Source organism: Alosa pseudoharengus, unplaced genomic scaffold (genome assembly GCF_046254945.1).
Source record: "Alosa pseudoharengus isolate Yale_2024_CS ecotype anadromous, Long Island Sound unplaced genomic scaffold, YU_APseudo_1.1 YU_APseudo_1.1_scf_17, whole genome shotgun sequence".
Classification (NCBI taxonomy): Eukaryota; Metazoa; Chordata; class Actinopteri; order Clupeiformes; family Clupeidae; genus Alosa; species Alosa pseudoharengus.
In genome coordinates, this window is record NW_027468640.1 from 32,526,678 (window position 1) to 32,531,677 (window position 5,000).

The 5,000-nt window shown below is 46.6% G+C and overlaps 13 non-coding genes across 13 annotated transcripts; all 13 read right to left on the reverse strand.

Annotated features, from left to right (window-relative positions):
- Nucleotides 1-20: 20 nt before the first annotated feature.
- trnas-cga (transfer RNA serine (anticodon CGA)) lies at nt 21-102 on the reverse strand. Its single transcript has one exon. It is a non-coding gene; the product is annotated as a tRNA-Ser (tRNA).
- A 245-nt stretch (nt 103-347) lies between these two features.
- trnas-uga (transfer RNA serine (anticodon UGA)) lies at nt 348-429 on the reverse strand. Its single transcript has one exon. It is a non-coding gene; the product is annotated as a tRNA-Ser (tRNA).
- Nucleotides 430-805: 376 nt separating this feature from the next.
- trnas-cga (transfer RNA serine (anticodon CGA)) lies at nt 806-887 on the reverse strand. The gene has a single exon. It is a non-coding gene; the product is annotated as a tRNA-Ser (tRNA).
- A 257-nt stretch (nt 888-1,144) lies between these two features.
- Nucleotides 1,145-1,226, reverse strand: trnas-cga (transfer RNA serine (anticodon CGA)). Its single transcript has one exon. It is a non-coding gene; the product is annotated as a tRNA-Ser (tRNA).
- Nucleotides 1,227-1,587: 361 nt separating this feature from the next.
- trnas-uga (transfer RNA serine (anticodon UGA)) lies at nt 1,588-1,669 on the reverse strand. The gene has a single exon. It is a non-coding gene; the product is annotated as a tRNA-Ser (tRNA).
- Nucleotides 1,670-2,052: 383 nt separating this feature from the next.
- Nucleotides 2,053-2,134, reverse strand: trnas-cga (transfer RNA serine (anticodon CGA)). Its single transcript has one exon. It is a non-coding gene; the product is annotated as a tRNA-Ser (tRNA).
- A 245-nt stretch (nt 2,135-2,379) lies between these two features.
- Nucleotides 2,380-2,461, reverse strand: trnas-uga (transfer RNA serine (anticodon UGA)). The gene has a single exon. It is a non-coding gene; the product is annotated as a tRNA-Ser (tRNA).
- A 376-nt stretch (nt 2,462-2,837) lies between these two features.
- trnas-cga (transfer RNA serine (anticodon CGA)) lies at nt 2,838-2,919 on the reverse strand. Its single transcript has one exon. It is a non-coding gene; the product is annotated as a tRNA-Ser (tRNA).
- A 257-nt stretch (nt 2,920-3,176) lies between these two features.
- trnas-cga (transfer RNA serine (anticodon CGA)) lies at nt 3,177-3,258 on the reverse strand. The gene has a single exon. It is a non-coding gene; the product is annotated as a tRNA-Ser (tRNA).
- Nucleotides 3,259-3,619: 361 nt separating this feature from the next.
- trnas-uga (transfer RNA serine (anticodon UGA)) lies at nt 3,620-3,701 on the reverse strand. Its single transcript has one exon. It is a non-coding gene; the product is annotated as a tRNA-Ser (tRNA).
- Nucleotides 3,702-4,084: 383 nt separating this feature from the next.
- trnas-cga (transfer RNA serine (anticodon CGA)) lies at nt 4,085-4,166 on the reverse strand. The gene has a single exon. It is a non-coding gene; the product is annotated as a tRNA-Ser (tRNA).
- Nucleotides 4,167-4,411: 245 nt separating this feature from the next.
- trnas-uga (transfer RNA serine (anticodon UGA)) lies at nt 4,412-4,493 on the reverse strand. Its single transcript has one exon. It is a non-coding gene; the product is annotated as a tRNA-Ser (tRNA).
- A 376-nt stretch (nt 4,494-4,869) lies between these two features.
- trnas-cga (transfer RNA serine (anticodon CGA)) lies at nt 4,870-4,951 on the reverse strand. The gene has a single exon. It is a non-coding gene; the product is annotated as a tRNA-Ser (tRNA).
- Between the last annotated feature and the right edge of the window lie 49 nt (nt 4,952-5,000).

Consider the following 5,000-nt stretch of genomic DNA (forward strand, 5'->3'; position numbering starts at 1 on the left):
AGACCAACTAGTCAAATAAACGCTGCGAGCAGGTTTCGAACCTGCGCGGGGAAACCCCATTGGATTTCGAGTCCAACGCCTTAACCTCTCGGCCATCGCAGCTTATTGCATTCAAGGGCGTCATGAAAAAAAAAAGACATGCAAACATGCTACCTGGTGGATGAGCCTAAATTCACACATGGTAAACGTAGGACCAACGGCATTACTGTGAGACACGCCATTACTTGTGCAGTTTGAAACGGGCACAGGTAAGAGGCCGGGTAGATGTGGTGGTAAATTTCACGGCTTGTTGTTTCGCCATATGAATCTAACCAGCCGCTCTTCATCCCATTTATAAGAAAGGACTGCGCTGTGAGCAGGGTTCTAACCTGCGCGGGGAGACCCCATTGGATTTCAAGTCCAACGCCTTAACCTCTCGGCCATCACAGCACGACTTGACTGTATAAGGCAAACAATCGACAGAGAGGCAAACTACACATTCCAGCGAATGAGAGGGCAAGAAGATAAAACTCATCCAGTTTGCCTCCAGTGACCCAAAGTCCTTTTTGCAAGTACAAATGAGAAAACTACATAAAATGTGTAACTTTTCATATGGGCATATACACGCTCGTGGGAAGCTTGGATCCCTTGGAACAACTGATAGACATGGCCATCGCAATGGTAAATTTACATTCACAACGTGCCACAGCTTCAGTTAGAGAAGACACTGCTATAAAGAATTGGCTGGACGGTTTGTTTCAACTTCCTTTGCCTGTTTCTGTCTTGAGTATCAAACGGGTGGCAGGAGACCAACTAGCCAAAGTAACGCTGCGAGCAGGGTTCGAACCTGCGCGGGGATACCCCATTGGATTTCGAGTCCAACGCCTTAACCTCTCGGCCATCACAGCTTATTGCATTCGAGTGCGACATGAAAAAAAAGACATGCAAACATGCTACCTGGTGGATGGCAATCGGAGGGACAAGCCTAAATTCACACACAGCAAAAGTAGGACCACTGTCATTACTGAAAGACATTCCATTACTTTTGCAGTTTGAAACGGGGACATGTAAGAGGCCGTAAAGATGTGATGGAAAATTTCACACCTGTTATCTCGCCACAGGAATCAAGACGTCCGTGCTTAATCCCGTTTATAAGAAAGGACTGCGCTGCGAGCAGGGTTCGAACCTGCGCGGGGAAACCCCATTGGATTTCGAGTCCAATGCCTTAACCTCTCGGCCATCACAGCTGCAAGCCTTGACTGTACAGACAAAAATCATAAGAGAGGCAAACTACACACTCCAGCGAATGAGAAGGCAAGAATAGAAACTCATCCAGTTTGCCTCCAGTGACACAAAGTCCTTTTTGCAAGTACAAATGAGAGAACTTTTCAGAGGGTTATACATACACGCTCGTGGGAAGCTTGGTTCACTTGGAACAACTGATAGAAATGGCCATCGCAATGGTAAATTTACATGAACAACATGCCACAGCTTCAGTTACAGAAGACACTGCTATAAAGAATTGGCTGGACGGTATGTTTCAACTTCCTTTGCCAGTTTCTGTCTTGGGTATTAAACAGGTGGCAGGAGACCAACTAGTCAAAGTAACGCTGTGAGCAGGGTTCGAACCTGCGCGGGGAAACCCCATTGGATTTCAAGTCCAACGCCTTAACCACTCGGCCATCACAGCTGCACATCAGGTGTATGGCTGTACGGGCAAAAATTGTCAGAGAGGCAAATTAAACATTCCAGGAAATGAAAGGGCAAGAATAGAAACTCATCCAGTTTGCCACCAGTGACCCAAAGTCCTTTTTGCAAATACAAATGAGAGAAGCACATGAAATGTGCAACTCTTCATAGGGGCATAAATACACGCTCGTGGGAAGCTTGGATCCCTTGGAACAACTGATAGACATGGCCATCGCAATGGTAAATTTACATTCACAACGTGCCACAGCTTCAGTTAGAGAAGACACTGCTATAAGGATTGGCTGGACGGTATGTTTCAACTTCCTTTGCCAGTTTCTGTCTTGGGTATTAAACAGGTGGCAGGAGACCAACTAGTCAAATAAACGCTGCGAGCAGGGTTCGAACCTGCGCGGGGAAACCCCATTGGATTTCGAGTCCAACGCCTTAACCTCTCGGCCATCGCAGCTTATTGCATTCAAGGGCGTCATGAAAAAAAAAAGACATGCAAACATGCTACCTGGTGGATGAGCCTAAATTCACACATGGTAAACGTAGGACCAACGGCATTACTGTGAGACACGCCATTACTTGTGCAGTTTGAAACGGGCACAGGTAAGAGGCCGGGTAGATGTGGTGGTAAATTTCACGGCTTGTTGTTTCGCCATATGAATCTAACCAGCCGCTCTTCATCCCATTTATAAGAAAGGACTGCGCTGTGAGCAGGGTTCGAACCTGCGCGGGGAGACCCCACTGGATTTCAAGTCCAACGCCTTAACCTCTCGGCCATCACAGCACGACTTGACTGTATAAGGCAAACAATCGACAGAGAGGCAAACTACACATTCCAGCGAATGAGAGGGCAAGAAGATAAAACTCATCCAGTTTGCCTCCAGTGACCCAAAGTCCTTTTTGCAAGTACAAATGAGAAAACTACATAAAATGTGTAACTTTTCATATGGGCATATACACGCTCGTGGGAAGCTTGGATCCCTTGGAACAACTGATAGACATGGCCATCGCAATGGTAAATTTACATTCACAACGTGCCACAGCTTCAGTTAGAGAAGACACTGCTATAAAGAATTGGCTGGACGGTTTGTTTCAACTTCCTTTGCCTGTTTCTGTCTTGAGTATCAAACGGGTGGCAGGAGACCAACTAGCCAAAGTAACGCTGCGAGCAGGGTTCGAACCTGCGCGGGGAAACCCCATTGGATTTCGAGTCCAACGCCTTAACCTCTCGGCCATCACAGCTTATTGCATTCGAGTGCGACATGAAAAAAAAGACATGCAAACATGCTACCTGGTGGATGGCAATCGGAGGGACAAGCCTAAATTCACACACAGCAAAAGTAGGACCACTGTCATTACTGAAAGACATTCCATTACTTTTGCAGTTTGAAACGGGGACATGTAAGAGGCCGTAAAGATGTGATGGAAAATTTCACACCTGTTATCTCGCCACAGGAATCAAGACGTCCGTGCTTAATCCCGTTTATAAGAAAGGACTGCGCTGCGAGCAGGGTTCGAACCTGCGTGGGGAATCCCCATTGGATTTCGAGTCCAATGCCTTAACCTCTCGGCCATCACAGCTGCAAGCCTTGACTGTACAGACAAAAATCATAAGAGAGGCAAACTACACACTCCAGCGAATGAGAAGGCAAGAATAGAAACTCATCCAGTTTGCCTCCAGTGACACAAAGTCCTTTTTGCAAGTACAAATGAGAGAACTTTTCAGAGGGTTATACATACACGCTCGTGGGAAGCTTGGTTCACTTGGAACAACTGATAGAAATGGCCATCGCAATGGTAAATTTACATGAACAACATGCCACAGCTTCAGTTACAGAAGACACTGCTATAAAGAATTGGCTGGACGGTATGTTTCAACTTCCTTTGCCAGTTTCTGTCTTGGGTATTAAACAGGTGGCAGGAGACCAACTAGTCAAAGTAACGCTGTGAGCAGGGTTCGAACCTGCGCGGGGAAACCCCATTGGATTTCAAGTCCAACGCCTTAACCACTCGGCCATCACAGCTGCACATCAGGTGTATGGCTGTACGGGCAAAAATTGTCAGAGAGGCAAATTAAACATTCCAGGAAATGAAAGGGCAAGAATAGAAACTCATCCAGTTTGCCACCAGTGACCCAAAGTCCTTTTTGCAAATACAAATGAGAGAAGCACATGAAATGTGCAACTCTTCATAGGGGCATAAATACACGCTCGTGGGAAGCTTGGATCCCTTGGAACAACTGATAGACATGGCCATCGCAATGGTAAATTTACATTCACAACGTGCCACAGCTTCAGTTAGAGAAGACACTGCTATAAGGATTGGCTGGACGGTATGTTTCAACTTCCTTTGCCAGTTTCTGTCTTGGGTATTAAACAGGTGGCAGGAGACCAACTAGTCAAATAAACGCTGCGAGCAGGGTTCGAACCTGCGCGGGGAAACCCCATTGGATTTCGAGTCCAACGCCTTAACCTCTCGGCCATCGCAGCTTATTGCATTCAAGGGCGTCATGAAAAAAAAAAGACATGCAAACATGCTACCTGGTGGATGAGCCTAAATTCACACATGGTAAACGTAGGACCAACGGCATTACTGTGAGACACGCCATTACTTGTGCAGTTTGAAACGGGCACAGGTAAGAGGCCGGGTAGATGTGGTGGTAAATTTCACGGCTTGTTGTTTCGCCATATGAATCTAACCAGCCGCTCTTCATCCCATTTATAAGAAAGGACTGCGCTGTGAGCAGGGTTCGAACCTGCGCGGGGAGACCCCATTGGATTTCAAGTCCAACGCCTTAACCTCTCGGCCATCACAGCACGACTTGACTGTATAAGGCAAACAATCGACAGAGAGGCAAACTACACATTCCAGCGAATGAGAGGGCAAGAAGATAAAACTCATCCAGTTTGCCTCCAGTGACCCAAAGTCCTTTTTGCAAGTACAAATGAGAAAACTACATAAAATGTGTAACTTTTCATATGGGCATATACACGCTCGTGGGAAGCTTGGATCCCTTGGAACAACTGATAGACATGGCCATCGCAATGGTAAATTTACATTCACAACGTGCCACAGCTTCAGTTAGAGAAGACACTGCTATAAAGAATTGGCTGGACGGTTTGTTTCAACTTCCTTTGCCTGTTTCTGTCTTGAGTATCAAACGGGTGGCAGGAGACCAACTAGCCAAAGTAACGCTGCGAGCAGGGTTCGAACCTGCGCGGGGAAACCCCATTGGTTTTCGAGTCCAACACCTTAACCTCTCGGCCATCACAGCTTATTGCATTCGAGTGCGACATGAAAAAAAAGACATGCAAACATGCTAC